This window comes from Bos grunniens, chromosome 2, assembly GCF_055505025.1.
Source record: "Bos grunniens cultivar Pamir isolate PY7600 chromosome 2, Bosgru_T2T1.0, whole genome shotgun sequence".
NCBI lineage: Eukaryota > Metazoa > Chordata > Mammalia > Artiodactyla > Bovidae > Bos > Bos grunniens.
This window is the reverse complement of record NC_141166.1, coordinates 119,250,604-119,269,083: the sequence shown is the minus strand read 5'-3', so window position 1 is coordinate 119,269,083 and position 18,480 is coordinate 119,250,604. Positions and strand designations below refer to the sequence as shown.

The 18,480-nt window shown below is 37.8% G+C and overlaps 1 protein-coding gene across 17 annotated transcripts in view; it reads left to right on the top strand.

The window, feature by feature from the left end:
* The window catches only part of SESTD1 (SEC14 and spectrin domain containing 1), a 155,066-nt gene that overhangs the window by 26,135 nt on the left and 110,451 nt on the right, over positions 1-18,480 (top strand). For 4 of the 17 annotated variants that reach the window (XM_086361001.1, XM_086361010.1, XM_086361020.1 and 1 more), the window contains exon 2: positions 10,537-10,841. The exons of the other annotated variants lie outside the window; for them this stretch is intronic. The gene's annotated coding sequence lies outside the window, so the exon portion shown is untranslated. The remainder of the gene's footprint in view (positions 1-10,536; positions 10,842-18,480) is intronic. 17 annotated transcript variants of the gene reach the window in all.

The window sequence follows — 18,480 nt, the reverse complement described above, 5'->3', positions numbered from 1 at the left end:
TGCCTGTTGGTATTTCTACATTGTCAGATTTTCAGCTGCGAGTCTGAGATACATGGGGCAAAAAGAAAACTCAGAGATCTCACCATATGACTTGTTCCTCAGGTCTTGAGGTTCCTGGGCAGTCTTCCTTCTTCTCTTTACCTTTTACAGATTTCTAATAGTAGTTTTATGTGTAATGTTTGTAATGTCTAGGGCTTTCAATTGCCCTAGAAGAACAGAGGAAAGTACTTTATTCCATCGTCTTGGAAGTGAAACATCCTGTCATTTCTTTTTAAAAACTTCCAATGACTCCATTGCCTTTTAGATGAATATTTAAGTTTCTTCTTTGGTCAGAGACCTTTCCAGTCCATACACAGTCATAGCTTTTCTTTCCATTTCCAACCACTCCTGTTTGTCTCCAGCACACCATCATATTGAATTCTCCCCTCCGTTATAAACAGATTCTGCACCTACTGTCTTTATGCCAGGAAAGTGAAAGTATTAGTCACTCAGTCCTGTCTCGACACTTTGTGACCCCTTGGACTGTAGCCAGGCTCCTCTGTCATTGGAATTTTCCAGGCAAGAATACTGGAGTTAGTAGCCATTCCCTTCTCTAGGGGATCTTCCTGACCCAGGGATCAAACCCCAGTCTCCGACATTGCAGGCAGATTCTTTACCATCTGAGCCACCAGCAATGGCTTATACCATGGTCTTCACCAGTTTGTTCTCAGCCTGAAATGCCCCAATCTTTCATCTCATGGCTACTTTGTAACTTGCAAACTCTGCTAGGTGGTTGACTGCATCATCAGTTCTTTCAGAGGATTTGAAGCTGAAATGATTATAAAACGTTGTATGTTCTATGTTATACTAATTATGTATTCCTGCTAAAGTAAGGTAATTGTTATAATTTTAATTGTTAAAAATATCTGCAACACCAGCAAATGATTGTGAGAGACTTACTCTTTGTTGAATAATGGACTTAAATATTGGTATATTTTGAATGATATTTCTTTTAAAATACAATATTATTAGTGCTAAATGATACTTTATATTTTAGTCTGTGTTAATAATTATAAAGACCTGGCCAATGGTTTTGAATCTTAACTGCATATTACGGTCAGCTGGGGAGGTTTGTAAACCTTTTTCCTATGAACAAAGTCTGCTGCTGCTGCTGAGTCTCTTCAGTCGTGTCCGACTCTGTGCGACCCCATGGACTGCAGACTACCAGGCTCCTCCGTCCATTGGATTTTCCAGGCAAGAGTACTGGAGTGGGGTGCCATTGCCTTCTCCAAAGTGTAGAGATTCTGATTCAGTTAGCTTGGAGTGGATATTTTTTAAAAGGTCCCATAGTGGTCCTAATACATAGCTGTGTTTGATATTTGGCAAAACTAATACAATTATGTAAAGTTTAAAAATTAAATAAAATTTAAAAAAAAAAAAGAAGAAAATGAAATAAAGGAGATGATGACATTGAAAAAAAAAAAAGAAAGAACTGTGCATATGACCATTAAAGAAGTCCTCTGAGGCAAAAAAAAAAAAAAAAAGAACCACTGGTCTGGTCTAGAATTAGATTATCAAAAAATATAAGTGGACATCAGTGATTTCAGTCACTGTTAAGGTTTTGTCCTGGGATGTTTCCAGTTATGTAGCTTTGAACCTTGTCTTTCAGTGTTTTAACCTTAGCAGAGTTTTAAAAAGCATGTTGTACATCCTGCAAATGACTCATGGATGTGATTACGGTATAAAACATTATATGAAATATCTAGTTTACAAAGAGAAGATGATACTTTGTGAAAATATTTCCTTAAGGCACTTAGAATTACTAGGTCTAAGATGTTTTTGAAGATTTAGTTCACTTTTTTTTTAAACAAAGGATTGTTTTAAGAACAGTGAGATAATGTAGCATCCTGTTATACAGTCCATTTAAACTAGAGTTGTTTATTAAATTAATAGTATTAATCTGACTTTGAGTTGTTTTTTTTTTTTTTTTGGGGGGGGGGGTCAAACTAAGATACATAGAAAGAATATAGTATCTTAGCCTGATTGTAAACAAGGAATTTGTACTAGAACTGAAAAATCAGATATTCGTAGTGATTGGGAAGCATAGCAGTCTTGAATGTCCTATGTTAAAATTGATGTAGACATTTGACATTTAGGTAGTTAGTATGCTTGACTAAAATGGTTAACAGGGCTTTTAATTTCAATAATAAAAGTGGTTACAACTAAGGAAAAGAAAAGCAACTCAAAGGAAGGAAAAAAAAAAAGAGGTCAGTTAATAGAGAATACAGAGAAAAAAAAATAGGATCAAAGACAAGAATTCAATTAACTTTTGTGACAACAAAGCCTTTTCTCTGAGGAAGAAGAAATTAGGTGCTCTAGTTCATTCTTTATTTTAAGGACACTTACTCAGTTTGGCTTATTATGTATGACCTCTATAAGAAGAATATAGGCCTTCCCTTGTAGCTCAGTCAGTAAAGAATCTGCCTGCAGTGCAGGAGACCAGGGTTTGATCCCTGGGTTGGGAAGATGCCCTGGAGAAGGAAATGGCAACCCACTCCAGATCCTTGCCTGGAAAATCTCATGGACAGGAGCCTGGTGGGCTGCAGTCTGTGGGGTCGCAAAGAGTTGGGCACGACTGAGCGACTAAAACTTACTTACACTTACTCTATAAGAAGAATATCAAAAGAATTATAAAATAACATTGACTTTTCTCCTACAGTTAGTAATTTATTAAGTAATAAATTTGCAGTTTCATATAGGAACTGGTGTGACTGAGGGCACTACTGCAAAAGAACTTATACTTTATTAAGTTCATTTTAATGAATGATGGTGACGAAGTTATTGGTTCATTTTCAAATTAGTACCTGTCAGGTCTGTTTTCTAAATGTAGTTTATTCTGTAAATATAATGTCTTATTTCGTGTATATTTTAATGGGATCTAAGAATTTTGAAGGAAAATAATGAAGGATTCTAGGATATCTAAGGGAAAATCAAGAGAAGATACTAGTCTTTATCATAATGCCAACAGCTTTCTAGAGGCTTGTTAATATCATTATACATATAGATTCACTTCAAAATCTATTTACCATGGTTGTATCTTGATTCTTTCTGGTAGGAAATAAAGATGCCAACTCCCATGGACACTTTTGTCTGGTGAGCAGGCCTGGGGGACATCTTTGTACTCCTAAGCCCTGGGGGAGATTGAAGATTTATTCCTTATAGCCCGTTTCCATTTTTGCCATATATGTCTGATTACCAGTGCTTGTTATCCTTCCAGACTAACTCAGCCATTTGTCTTCCATTTACTGAGTTCCTGTGTGCTCTAGATGCTGTACTTGGTACTTGTAGAAAAAGGGTGGTTGCATAATAGAAAGTTAAAGTGCCTCAGTCCCTGACGTTCTGGAATATATACTTTAGTAGATGTTAAATTTTATATTTGGAAATGCAGGCTATGGTAGAAACATGTAGGAATGGCAAGGCAGTCAAGGGTTGGTCACGTGCTAGGTCTCCAAGACAAAGTGATTGCTGTTAGAAAAACCGGGAGCATGAGGTATGGAAGACGTCAGGAACAGTCAGGATTTTGCATATTTGTACATGATACTATTTTCTTCATGGAAGCTTTCACATGTATTATTATGTGATTAAGGATCCATTTCTTAAGAAAGTAATTTTATTTATCCCTGTAATGTTTATATTGGAAAGGAGGACGAATGAACCAATCTTCTGTAATATTTTCCTTTAAACTTTCTGATAGAAAATTATGTAATTGGCTTAGTTTCATATCAGGAAAAGTAAGATTAAGCAGTGATTAGATTTTTTATACAATTCAGTTTAAATCAGAAACTACTGCATTTAAAGCACTTTGACCAAAACGATATTTCTTGTACTTAAGTATTATAAAGTGAAACTATTTTTGGTTTTGTACTGTTGTATATCTATAACTTTATTTTAGTCACAGTTCATAACTTAAAAGGCTGTGAACAACATGTGTTCTTTATCATCAAACTATAAAAAATAAAAAATTGGAAAATTGTGTCAGATTATTTGTTTTCCAGAGATGACTGCATAAAAGTTAAGTCTAGGGCTTGTTCTAACTTATATAACAAGCAAAAACATATGTCATCTCCCTGTGAAAGGTATATTAGTCTTAAAATTTCATTTTCTTTCTTTTTTTAGCTTTTACTTTTCAACATGTAGATAGAGACTTTCTTAACATTTCCTACTCTTGAGGACCTAGTCTAGTCTAAGTAGTTCAGCAAATAAATATGACTTGGTCCCTCTGTCAGTGAATCCCCACTCACCTCAGAATGGGAGTTATACTGTGTGATAAGGTAATAGAGATTTGCTGTTGTTCAGTCATAAGTAGTGTCCAGTTCTTTGCAGACCCCACAGACTTCATTACACCATGCTGCTCTGTCCTCAGTTTGCTCAAATTCATGTCTATTGAGTCGGTGATTGTGTCTAATCATCTCATCCTCTGCTGCCCTCTTCTCCTTTTGCCTTCAGTCTTTCCCAGCATCAGGATCTTTTCCAGTGAGTCAGCTCTTCGCATCAGGTGGCCAAAGTATTGAAACTTCAGCTTCAGCATCAGTCCTTCTGATGAATATTCAGGGTTGATTTCCTTGAGGATTGACTGGTTTAATCTCCTTGCAATCCAAGGGACTCTCAAGAGTCTTCTCCAGCACCGAAGTTCAAAAGCATCAAGTCTTTGGTGCTCAGCCTTTTTTGTGGTCCAACTCTCACATCCATATATGACTACTGGAAAGATCATAGTTTTGACTGTGTGCACGTTTGTCAGCAAAGTGATGTCTGTGCCTTTTAATATGCTGTCTAGGTTTGTCATAGCTTTCCTTCCAAGGAGCAAGTAAATGTCTTTGAATTCCATGGCTGTAGTCGCCCTCCACAGTGATTCTGGAACCCAATAAAATGAATTTTTAGTGGAGCTATTTGTAATAGAGATATTATAGTATAAGAGTAAATATTAGCACTAAGGAACCAGAGAGTGGTTATATCTTCACACTGTGTATTGTGTCAGGGAAGGTTTCACAGGGAAGGGAAGCTAAGATAAGGTTTAAAGAATAAATAGGAATTTCTTTGATTGGATAGATAAGGATATTTCAGCATAGAGAGCATATACCAAAGCACAAACAGTACAAGTGCATTGCAGGTTCAAAGCACTGCATTTGCTTTCTTCCACATGAGAAGGGCACAAAATAGAGAGGCAAGGGCATGAGCTGCAGAAAACTTAAGTCTATGTAGAAGGGTTGCCATGGAGACCATTTAAGATTTTAAAGTAGAGAAGTGAGACGGAGAAGGCAATGGCACCCCACTGCAGTACTCTTGCCTGGAAAATCCCATGAGCAGAGGAGCCTGGTAGGCTGCGGTACATTGGGTCGCGAAGAGTCAGACACGACTGAGCGACTTCACTTTCACTTTTCACTTTCCTGCATTGGAGAAGGAAATGGCAACCCACTCCAGTACTCTTGCCTGGAGAATCCCAGGGTCAGTGGAGCCTGGTGGGCTGCCATCTATAGGATTGCACAGAGTTGGACACGACTGAATCGACTTAGCAGCAGCAGCAGTGAGGTGGTTTATTTTGCAAGTGTGTGAAAGGGTAGAGTGCAGAGTCAGGAAATCATTTAGAGGTTATATGATAATCAATAGTGCTGTTGAAAAGAAGAGGAGATGGATTCAGCAGATTATGTGGCCATTTGGCTAGAGGTTATAAGAAGAGAAAAACCTCTCAGGTTTTTGGCTTTGGCTTTAATATGTGTGTGTGGGTGCACACATATGGTTGGGGAATAATGTAAAAAAGCATTGTTATCAAACACTACTGTATTTTTACCCAAATAAAAATATTTAGGTAATTTCAAACTTGGAGAAAAGTTGCAAAAATAATCCAAAGAATTGCCATGTACTCTTTCTTCACCATAGATTCCCCAAGTGTTAACTTTTTGCCACAGTTGCTTTTCATAAAGCAATAAGTAGTTTTTTTTTTTTCCTGAACCATTTGAGAGCAATTTGCTAACTTTATGGCCCTTTGCCCCTAAATCCTTCCATTTATACTTAACAAAAAACAAGGATATTTTCTTATATAATCACAGTACCATCATCAAAATTGGGAAATTGACATTGATATAACACTATGTCAGTTTTATTAAAAATTTTCTGAATTTCCTAATGTCCTTTTGATTAAAAGAGAAAAAAAAACTTGTTTTCTGGGTAAATGGTTCAGTCTAGGATCATTTGTTGCTTTTAATTGCCATATGTCTTTAATCTCCTTTAATCTAGAACACTTCCTTGGTCTTTGTTTCTTGATAAAAAAATTTTTGAAGAATACAGTTTAATTATTTTGTAAAAATATCCCACCATTTGGATTTGTCTGATGTCTCCTCCTGATTAGATTTAGGCTGTGCATTTTTGACTGGAATATTACACAATTGAGAGCTTTGCAGGTGGCTCAGTGGTAAAGAATTCGCCTGCTAATGCATGAGATGCAGATTTGATCTCCAGTTGAGAAGATCCCCTGGAGTAGGAAATGGCAACCCACTGGAGTATTCTTGCCTGGAAAATTCCATATACAGAGGAACCTGGTGAGGCTACACAGTCCATGGGATTGCAAAGAGTCGAACATGACTGAGCAATTGAGCATGTGCTATACAAGTGTATCAGCATACAGTATCTGAAGGTCCGTACTATTGTTTCATTACTGGTAATGTAATTTTCAGTCACCTGGTGTGATGTCCTCCAGGTTTTTCCACTAAAAAATCAGTTTTTTTCTTTGTAATTAATAGGCATCTTTTGGGGAAATACTTTGAGACTCTGTAAATACCCTGTGTCTCATAAAATCTTGCTTAATAATTTTAACAAATGACAATATTTTTTACCTGAATCATTCTGTGTCCTTCTGATGTGTACTCATAAATCAAGATATTTCAGGGTTCTTTTGTACTCTGTGCAGATTCCTGCCTTGGAATTTGCCATTTTTCAAGGAAGCTTGATTCTTTATAGTAGCAGTAGTAAATAGAAATCATGATCTAGACATTTGTGCTCATTGCTACTGAGAGGTCATAGATTTTAGGCCCCTGTTAGGATTTTCCAGAGGAACAGAACTCATAGGAAAGAGGTATAAGGAGATTTATCACCAGGAATTGGTTCATGTGATTAAATTGGCAAATCTAACCTGTAGGGTGAGCTGGCAGCTGAGAGACCCAGGGAGAACTAATGTTTGCTGGTCCATTGAACTAATGTGCCAAGGCCATTAGGCAAGAAGAAATGATGTTGCAAGTTAAGTCCAAAGGCAGTCTAATTGGAGAATTCTTTCATGTTAGGAGAGAGTCGGTCTCTTTGTTCTGTTTAGGCCTTCAGCTGGTTGTATGAGGCCCACTGGTGATATGAAGGGCAGTCTGCTTTACATTATTGATTGAAATGTTCATCACATCTAAAAACATCCTTGCAGAAACAAAATAATGTTTCATCAAACATCTGGCCACTCTGGGCCAATTGACACATAAAGTCAACTGTCAGAGCCTTCCCAGTGGGTAGAGCTAGGGGACACACATAGACATCCCCTATATTAAGTGAAAACTATGAGTACATACTACTTTTTTCCAGCCGTCATTATGAGGTTCATTGTAATCTCCCTCCCTGCTGCTACTGCTACTGCTGCTAAGTCGCTTCAGTCGTGTCCGACTCTGTGGGACCCCATAGACGGCAGCCCACCAGGCTCCGCCGTCTGCAGGATTCTTGAGGCAAGAACACTGGAGTGGGTTGCCATTTCCTTCTCCAATGCATGAAAGTGAAAAGTGAAAGTGAAGTCGCTCAGTCGTGTCCAACTCTAGCGACCCCATGGACTGCAGCCCACCAGGCTCCTCCGTCCATGGGATTTTCCAGGCAAGAGTACTGGAGTGGGGTGCCATTGCCTTCTCCGAATCTCCCTCGCTAGTTTCCATATTTGTAACTCCCTTCTTTGACAGTGAAAATTGTAGGTCCTGTTATCCACAATTTACTTACTTATTTGTTCCATCTTGGAATACACATCAAGCAATTCAGAATTGTTAATCTTTTTTTTTTTAATATTCGTTTGGCTGTGTGAGGTTGAAGATTAGGGTTAGTTGTTGGGTCTCAGTTGCAGCACACAGGATCTTCATTGCAACTTGCGGGGTGTTTTGTTGCCGCCCATAGACTCTCTAGTTGTGGTGCAAGGGCTTAGTTGCTCAGAGGCATGTGGTAGTTCTCTGACCAGGGAGTGGACCACATCCTTGGCACTGCAAGGCAGATCCTTACTACTGGACCACCAGGGAAGTCCCCAGAATTGCTTATCTTTAACACAGTGAAAAAACATGTATTGGAATTCAGTGTTCATTTGGGTGTTTTGTTTGTTTTCTTTATAACCTGAGAGTGTTTAGCCTTAAAGTTACTTGGATTAGTTCTCCCTGCCCCCTTTCCTCTGTAGTGTGATGTTCATCATTTCAAATGCCATTAGAGACATCTCTTTGTTCAGTTTCTCTTTTAGGGTTTTTTTTTTTTTTTTCTGTCATTGTTATTAATTTTGTTATTGCTGCTACTGCTGCTGCTAAGTCACTTCAGTCGTGTCCGACTCTGTGCGACCCCATAGACAGCAGCCCACCAGGCTCCCCCGTCCCTGGGATTCTCCAGGCAAGAACACTGGAGTGGGTTGCCATTTCCTTCTCCAATGCATGAAAGTGAAAAGTGAAAGCGGAGGCGCTCAGTCGTGTCCGACCGTCAGCGACCCCATGGACTGCAGCCCACCAGGCTCCTCCATCCATGGGATCTTCCAGGCAAGAGTACTGGAGTGGGGTGCCATTGCCTTCTCCAAATTTTGTTATTTGAGTATGCAAATTTAGAACTTATACACATTTAGAACTATACAGAAAGAGGAGTGTTAGTTTTCCCTCCATTCTCTTCTGCTCCTTTTCTAGTCCCCCATCCTTTCTACTCATTCTCTCTTCCTTCCCATAGGCAGTTAGTCTAAATTCGTCTTTGCACAAGATGAGCATGTACGTGTATATATTCTTCTTTTCTCTTTGTACAAAAAGTAGCGCACTGCAGTTATTCTTTTGCACTTTGTCTCTTCCACTTAGACTGGGAATCTGTATTATTTCATGGGGATCTCCGTTCATTTTTAGAGTGTGACTGTTGTACGACTTGACTTTCACTTTTCACTTTCATGCATTGGAGAAGGAAATGGCAACCCACTCCAGTGTTCTTGCCTGGAGAATCCCAGGGACGGGGGAGCCTGGTAGGAGGCCGTATCTAGGATCGCACAGAGTCGGACACGACTGAAGAGACTTAGCAGGTAGCAGGTTGTATGGCTTTACCAACTGTTTACTTAGTTGTTCTTACACTGTGGAAGTTCATGTTATTTCTAACTGTATTTTCTAATGACAAGTAATATTGAAATGAATAATCTTGCAAAACGTGTTGAAAGTGTATCATCCCAGTTATTTTGTATATTTGTTTTCTCCTTTTTTCCCCCATATGTATTTTGTCTGTTTCCTTAAAGAACTCTAAGGTTTTGATTTATTTAGAAATTACCTCATTAATTTCTGTTTCCATCCTTGTGTTTTGCTTTAGTTTATTGTTCTTGTTGAATGAGGAATTTATTTTTATTATTGTGAATGTTTATTTTAAATGTAATAGGTTTTCCTTTTTTCAGTGAATTAAATGTATCATTTTTTAGAAAATCATAATTTTGGTTTGTATTTTGCTGTGTCAATCAAAAGTTTTAATAGTAGACAATTAAAAATTTTTAGAGTGGAATGACCTTTTGTTTTTCGATTCTGTTAGTAATGTTTGATTTTATTAGACTTGTGATCTGCCATTGCATTATTTCTTCCTCATTTCTTTGAGAAGAGTATATGATTCCCTCCCCCTCTTTTTTTGGTCATTATTCAGATCCACCTGAGAATGAGTTTATTATCAAGGTATAAAGTTTGATGGGCTTTCCTGGTGGCTCACTGGTAAAGAATCTACCTGCCAATGCAGGAGACATGGGTTCCATCCCTGGGTTAGGAACATCCCGTGGAGAAGGAAATGGTAACCCACTCCAGTATTCTTGGCTTGGGAAATCCCAGGGACAGAGGAGCCTGCAGGGCTACAGTCCAAGGAGTTGCAAAGAGTCAGAAATGACTTAGCAACTAAACACCACCAATAACAAAGTGTAATATATAAGATTTATCTTTTTATGTTATGTCAGTTGTTTGTATTCTCAGCTAAACTCATGAGCGTTAGTTTTACATATTACTCAAGTTATTTTTCTGAGTTTTACTGCATTACTTGTAGTTTTTGCATTTGAAGGTGGTTGCTCTGGTATTTGATGCATAAGCATTCTTAATTTTATATTTTAATTGTATAATATGGCTGCTAACATTAGATGGTTTTTTTTGTCATGTTTCAGCTGCCTTTTTGATTTGAATTCTTCAGTATCAGGATTACTACTTTTGCTTTTTTTTTCTCTTTCTTTTTTACTCTATTTTTTTTGATATGCCGTGGCCTCTCTTTAATTTTTAGTCTTTTTGATTTACTTTGTTTCAGGTTATCTTTTTTTTTTTAATTGACGTATGCTGCTGCTAAGTCACTTCAGTCGTGTCCGACTCTGTGCAACCCCATAGACGGCAGCCCACCAGGCTCCTGTCCCTGGGATTCTCCAGGCAAGAACACTGGAGTGGGTTGCCATTTCCTTCTCCAATGCATGAAAGTGAAAAGTGAAAGTGAAGTCACTCAGTCGTGTCCGAGTCTTAGCGACCCCATGGACTGCAGCCTACCAGACTCCTCCGTCCATGGGATTTTCCAGGCAAGAGTACCGGAGTGGGTTGCCATTGCCTTCTCCGTTAATTGAGGTATAGTTGATGTATAATATTATGTAAATTTTAGATGTAGAACAGTGATTCACAATTTTTAAAGGTTATATTCCATTTATGGTTGTTAAAAAATAATGGTCTAGTCTTTGTGCTATACAATATATCCTTGTAGCTTATTTTATACATAATAGTTTGTACCTTTTAATCCTCCACCTTTATTTTACTCCACCTTTCTTAGGTTATCTCTTGCATAAAGCATTAGTTCCTTTTTAGGAGCTGTATTAAAAAATGATTTTCTGTTAGTGATTGTTGAATTCGATCTCAGTTTTGTCATTGCGTGTTATGTACTCCCGTATGCATTGAGCCTGGCATGGGGTCACGAAGACTCATGCGCCACTGAGTGCGTTTCACGGGCATTGTTGTATTTTCTTTATGATGTGCTTTTACTGGGGGCTGTCCCCCACCACCATCGCGGTTAGCCATTCGTTTAGCTGCCAATATGCTTTACTTGCATTTCCGTTTTAAAAATGTCTTTGGACATTTTGGACTTTTTGTTTTTGTTATAGAAGCTACTTATGTGCTTACTCCTTTTAAAAACATCCTCTTCCTTGTTTTCATGTTTAACTTTCTACTGTCCTTTATTTTAGTTTTTAATGGTGTGCTTTGATCCTTACCTTATTGCTGTTTCAATAATCAATGAGTTTATTCTGTGCTTTTCTTTTTTTCTCTTCTCCCATGTTTTTAGTTGAACTATACCTAGTTTGCCTTCAAACCTAACCGCAGATTTGTTTTTGCACTTAGGTTTACAGTTAAATTTGTTAAGTCCTCACTATCATCTTTGGCTGCAGTTTCCCAGTCACCTACTGGTTAGATCTATCTCAATTTTTAGTAGATTTTTAAAGAAGAGCTTGTGAACACAATTTCCCTGTTCTTACATATTTAAAGTTGTTTTTCTGTAGCCTTGACACTGGAAGGACAGCTCGGTTCACACTTTGTTTCCTTGCTTACAAATGTGGTCTTGTTCTTTATGTCGTTTTTTTAAGAAATCTGATCCCAGTCTTAATTTTCTTGCACTTACAAGTCATTCGATCCTTTTGTTTGAAATTCCTGGTTTTATTTTCCCTTTTATTTTTACAGTCTGAATAGTTTCATTGTGACTGTTGTCTTGGAGTTCCCTGTAGCAGGTCAGTGTTCTGCCTACTGGATTCTTTTATTATGTCTTGTTGCGCCTTTTGTTTCTGAGACACTTTCATTTGGATTATAGGTTTAAATATTCTAATGTTCTGTTTCTCTTCTGTTGGTACTCAAGTTACACATAATTATATCTTCTTTGTCTATCTTTCATTTCAAAAGCTTTCTGTTTTTTACTGCATCATGTCATTTTCATTCTCTTCTTTTACTGTTTTCTTCAATGCCTTTTATAGGTTTTATTTGTATTTATTCTTGAGCACCTTGTGATTTGATCTTCAATTCTGATAGAATTTTATCTTCTTCACCTTTTTTTTCATTTCTGTTAGCTTTTGTTCATTCTGTTTTTCAGCTTTAAATTTGTGATCCAAAGTGGGTTTTTTTGTTGTTGTTGTATATCAAATTCGTGTTTAAGGAGATATAGTTGAGCCTGGAATGTTTATTAAGGTTTTTTGCTTTTTACTGATTTGGAGAGGTATTTTTCATCAGCATAATTGTTCTGATTTAATTTTGTAGTAGTTTTATATAGATGATGATTGCTCATGGTTCTGCATTTCTGTAAGCAAGGCTGATGTCTTAGGGACTTACGAGAATCCTACTTTAAGAATACTCCCTCTGTTACTGTTGCAAAGCACGCTTTTTTCCCTCTGTCTTTATTTCCTCTTGTAGGGGAAAGGATTGTCCGTCCCTCAGTTTGCCTCGGTGTTGGGTTGATGGGTATCAAGGGAGATTCCTGGGAGTGGGGAGGCTCTTAGGAGAGAGTTCAGGAGGGTGATTGTCTTAGTTTTAGTCCCTGTAATTTTAAGGATTGAAGCCATTGTATTGACTGTAAGCTAAAAAGGGATTTATTGAGAGAATTCTGGGATTTCGCCTTATACAGAATGGCAGCTGGGCCCTCTTGAGGTATGAAGCCAGGGTGAGTGGTGAAGCCACCTGCTTAAGGTCACACAGCTAATAAGGAGCAGAGTTAGGATTTGACCCCAGCTCAGTCTGACTGTAGTTCTTCCTCATGATACCCTGCTGCCTCTGCTTGTTTTCAGGGCTTCCAGACACACAGTGCAGAAGTCATTAAAAATGGGAAGTGGCTGCTTTGTTGCCTCCTTACCTAACTTTGTATTAGAAGTAGCGGCCAGTTCAAGAAAGCCCTTTTAAACTTACATCTTTTTTCTGTAAAGTAAATAATTGATATAGCTTCTCACTTTAAAAAAATTAATTTTGTATGTTGTGTGTCCCAACAGAAAAATAGTATTCTTTCTAATTGGTGTTGCCATCATCTCCCTTCCAGAATATAGTATTTGTTGATGGCAGACATGATATTGTTTCAATTATTAGAAATACTTGCTGTCAAAAGCTTCTTCTTTGGCTATCCAGAGGAGTCTGAAGTTTCTTCTGTGGTTGTTTTGTGGGTTCTACAGATCAGATGATCTGCCAGGTAAGATGTGGGTGCCAAGTCAGGAGCCATTTAAATATAGCAAGAAAGAACTAGGAACTGCGAAGTATTTTATAGATGTTAAAGGGAGAAGGTAAGGTGGAGGAGGGGCTGATGATGAATGCTGTGATTAAAGTGGAGATGCAACTTCCGAAAATGAAAAAGTGTTCATGTTAAATAGTAACTTTTCCCAAGTGTTGAAAATAGATAATGAAAACTCACTTGGACTATAAATGTAGTAAAGTTAAACAAGCCATTTCTAAAAGCCAAAATTAAGAGTTGGCTCAGCATAAAGAAGGCTTTATAAAATGTCTCTCTTCATTCATGATCCCGATGGGCCAGGCCCCAAGATGTTTCAGTAAAGGTCCCTGAACTATGTAATTTAATATTCTCTACAGAGCAAATGCATGCTCTGTTCATAGTGCTTTGTCAGGTAAAATTATTAAGCTTGTTTTTCCCTTGCTGCTTCTCCTCCTTCCTAATTATTTTGCCCAGTTACACCTAAATGAGAAAGCTGGCAGGACTGTAAGAAGGGAGTTTATTCAACGAATATTTATTGTGCGTTGGTCATGTGCCATGCTTTGTCCTGGGCAAACAAGTAGACACATTCAAACGGCTGAGCTAGCTAATACCTACTTTAGACTTTAGAAGTAAGTTTTTTTGGCTCTATTGACTGTATAGGTAAAACAAGTTGTTATTAAATTTGAAATATGCTCTTATGTGTTAATATGTTATACGCAAAACCTTTGGACTCTCATTCTTTTCTGAGTCAAACAATATGGTAGTTAATTGAGTCTCCACCAAAGAGCTCTTCCTGTCTTCTGACCAGCCATTCTGTTCATCCATCACAGCAAATGCCTATTGTGGACATAAATTTTGCTTTTCTTAATAATTTTAATTACTTATAAAAGAGTATGATACAGTGAGAGGGAGACTTCTGAAAAAATGCCTCCAGTCACAAAGTGAGACAAATGTATAGGGACAGGAATTAAGTCTGCAGTTCCAACGCAGTGGTGAAAGTAGGCATTCTGCCTGCCTGCCGTCTTCTTTTTATCTTCTGGTTATTGCATGTGTCAGAATTGGTCTCTTCCTCCTCAGCAGTCTTAGCTGGAGACCAAATACTCAGATCTTTCTACATGAAGAACTTTAGGATATGATGGTGAATATGTGAAAATTTTTTAAAATTATGGGTAGCCTGTTTCCTGTCTCTTGACTTTGAAATAAGGAAAATATTGCTGAATGTAAAAAAAGTTGTTAAAGATTGTGTCTTCCTCTTTTACAGTATTGGTATGTTTAAAGACTTAGTTTTCTTAATTGTATCTTGGACATTTTCAAAGATGCAAGAGCAGAGAGAGTAGTAAAATGAACCACTGTTTACCCGTTATCTGTTGACTGTCAACAGTTGTCAATATGACCAATCCTACTCCATGCATATCCCCCTCCCCATCATTGATGCAGATCCCAGACATACTGTGTTTGTAAATGTTAAAGTGTCATCAATAAAAGATAAGGCACTGTTTTTAATAGACATAAATTTACTGTCATTACATCTAAAAAAAAATGAGCAGTTCTATTTGAGAGATGCTGAAGGCCCTCCTTACTCATACCATAATATAGGTCACTGTGTTAAGCAAGAGCGTGAGAAGTAACGGCACTTAGGCCTTGGATGCAGCGTTAGGTTTAAATGCCAGTTTTGCTGCTTTTTAACTGCATGAGCTTGGGCTGGTTAAGCTCTCTTCATCTCACTTAGCCTCAGTTTCCTTAGCTGTTAAATGGAAATAACAGTAATCCTCGTCTCAGAGTTGTGAGTTACAAATGAAGCAGTGAAGGTGAAGTGACTCGAATATTGTTTTACTATTATATATAGAACATTTTCAATAATACTAGTCATTGTTATTTTATTTGGAGATATAAGGAAATGTACCTTATCTACCTAGGCTTCCCAGGTGGCTCAGTGGTAAAGAATCTGCCTGCCAGTGAAGGAGACGCAGGAGTTAATGGGATCAGTCCCTGGGTTGGGAAGATCCCCTGGAGTAGTAAGTGGCAACCCACTCCAGTATTTTTGCCTGTAGAGTCCCATGGACAGAGGAACCTGGCAGTCTGCAGTCCATGGGGTTGCAGAGAGTTGGACACGACAGAGCGTGCATAAGGAAATATACAGATAACTAATTTCACATTCCACCTTTCAAGTGTAGGTGATGTTTTAAGGTGATTTGCATTCATTGATCCTCTAAGCCTCTGATTTTTATGGGATGCTGAAAAGTCTTAGTATTATTTTAATTCAGAGGCATATTTTACACTTTTCTCAAAAGCAGATGATTTGTTTTAGGACATATGATACTGTTGAAAGGAATACGTATTTAATCTTTACTCAAATCTTGGATGTTTTTATGTATATTTGTATGAAAGCTTTGAGATGCCCTAAGAGACCATTTTTTATTTTTAAAATTTTGTTCATTTATTTATTTTGGTTACACTATATCTCCATTGTTTTCTGTAGTCGCAGCGAACAGGTGCTACTCTTCATCGCAGTGCTCAGGCTTCTCATTGCTGTGGCTTCTCGTGTTGCAGAGCACAGGCTTTAGGCGCACGGGCTTCAATACTTGCAGCATGTGGCTCAGTAGCGGTGGCTTGTGGGCTGGTGAGCACAGGCTCAGTCGTGGCACAGGGACTTAGTTGCTTCGTAGTATGAGGGATCCTCCCGGACCAGGGACTGAACCTATGTTCCCTGCACTGGCAGGTGGATTCTTACCACGGCGCCACCAGGGAAGTCCAAGAGACCAGTGTTTATAAATCTCCCCGTAGCTTAAAAATAAAAAGCAGATCTAAATGCCCTTTTGTAGTGCCAATTTCCTTAAAGTGATAGTTTGGGCAACTGTAAAGTAAAAATGGTATCAGTATTATTGCTTACGCTCTCCTTTCTCCCCTCTATTTAATCCATTTAATCTTTTCTTATTTTACACCATCCAGAATGTACAATGTTGAAAGAAATTTGTCTTTGTAGCTGAAGTTCTTTCATAGCAGGGTATTCTAATTATAGTAAAAGTTGGGGATAAATTGTTCAGCATAAACAGTTCAGTTCATAGACTTTCTGGAACAAATGCTTACGTATTTTTAGTTTTTATTTTTTGATACTTGAAGTGCACATCACTTTCATTCAGATTTTCCTGATTTATAAAATGTTCAATTCTGGTTTTTCAATTATTTTTTTATAGCTTTATTAAAATAAAATTTATGGTCATAAAATTCACCCATTCGAAGGCTGCAATTCAATGATTCTGTAACACATTTTTTGACTAGGGGATTTTTGCAGAAACTAATGCCTGTGGCTGGTGATTTGTTATGAAAGTGAATATTGAAATGTCTGTGGTCAATAACGTTGGGGTAACAAAAGATGTAGTAATACATCTCTGATCAATAATATGTTAAAAGAGTTATAGAGTCATCACTGCAATTTGATTTCACATTTCCGTCACCCCAAGAAAGAATCCTTGTGCCCATCACCAGTCATTCCCCATACCTAACCCAGATCCAGGCAACCATTAATTTGCTTTGTGTCTGTGCATTTGCCTGTTTTGGATATTTCATATAAATGGAATCATACAATTTGTGACCTTTTGTGTCTGGCTTCTTTCACTTAGCATAATTTTTTTTCACATAATGTTTTATGGTTCATCCATGTTGTATCATGTATCTATATTTCAGTCCTTTTTTAATTGCTTAGTAATGTTCTGTTGTATGGATGTGCCTTATTTTGTTTATTCATTCAGAATTGATGGACATTTGAGTTGTTTTCATGTCTTTAGTGTTATGAATAATACTGCTGTGAATGTTTGTGAGTAAGTTTTTGTGGGGACATTTATTTTAAGAAATTATTCACATATGTAGAAATAATGGTTCTCTGTTAATTCATGTATTTTTAATTTTGATTTTATTATGTGACAGTATAGAGGAGAGAAGCCCTGTGCAGGGTTTTAGGAGTCTGGGTTTCATGTTATTACTCAATGTGCTGTTCAGTGTTAGAACAGTGAATCTATGTTTATAGATCTCAGTTTCTGCTCTAGATTGAATTTTTGTATCCTTCCCCAAATTCATATGTTGAAAACTAATTGCCAGTGCGATAGTATTTGGGTAGGCCTGGAAAATCCCATGGACGGTGGAGCCTGATTGGCTGCAGTCCATGGGGTTGCTAAGAGTCGGACACGACTGAGCGACTTCACTTCACTTTACTTTTTAGAAGGTGATTAGTACACTTCTAAGAGAAACCCCGGGGAGCTCCCTTGCCCTCCTACCAAGTAAGGACGTAGAGGATGGCCCCCCAAGAACCAGGAAGGGGCCCTCATCAGACACTGGATCTATCTGTGCCTTGATCTTGGACTTCTCAGACTCTAGAACCATGGGAGATAAATTTATTTATAAGCACCCACGTTAGGGTATTTTTGTTTTAGCAGCCTGAATGAAACTGTGAAAAATAAATTTCTGTTGTTTATAAGCCATTCAATCTATGATATTTCTGTTATAACAGCCCACGTGTACTAAGACAGTTTCCTTATCAGTAAGGTGAAAAAGTTGAAGTAGATGCCCTCTATGGTTCTAATCACTGGTTCTGAATCTATTTTTAGTTTTTGTCTGACCTTGGGCAAATTACTTAATTTCTCTGTGCCTCAGTCTCATCAGAAAAAATGGGGATATTAATGTAATTATGGCTTCCCTGGTGGCTCAGACGGTAAAGAATCTACCTGCAATGCATATAATTATGTTGTTTTGAGGGGGAAATTATGTTCTTGAAACTTGAAAAAAATGCCAAGATGTGTTAAGCTACTTGGAATATGTTTGTTCCCGTTTTAGTATGTTGTACCAAGAAGACCTCAGTGGGAATGCTTTGGCTGTGGCCTCTGTGGAGAATCAGTGGTAGAAAGCTAAACAGTAGCTGGTGGAGGAAGGAAAATTGAGCTGTTAATAATAGATGCCATTGAGTGCTTACCATTCTAGAGTATACTAAACACTGCACATGTATTAGCTCACCGAATCCTGGGTCTGATGAGTTAGATTCAGTGACTA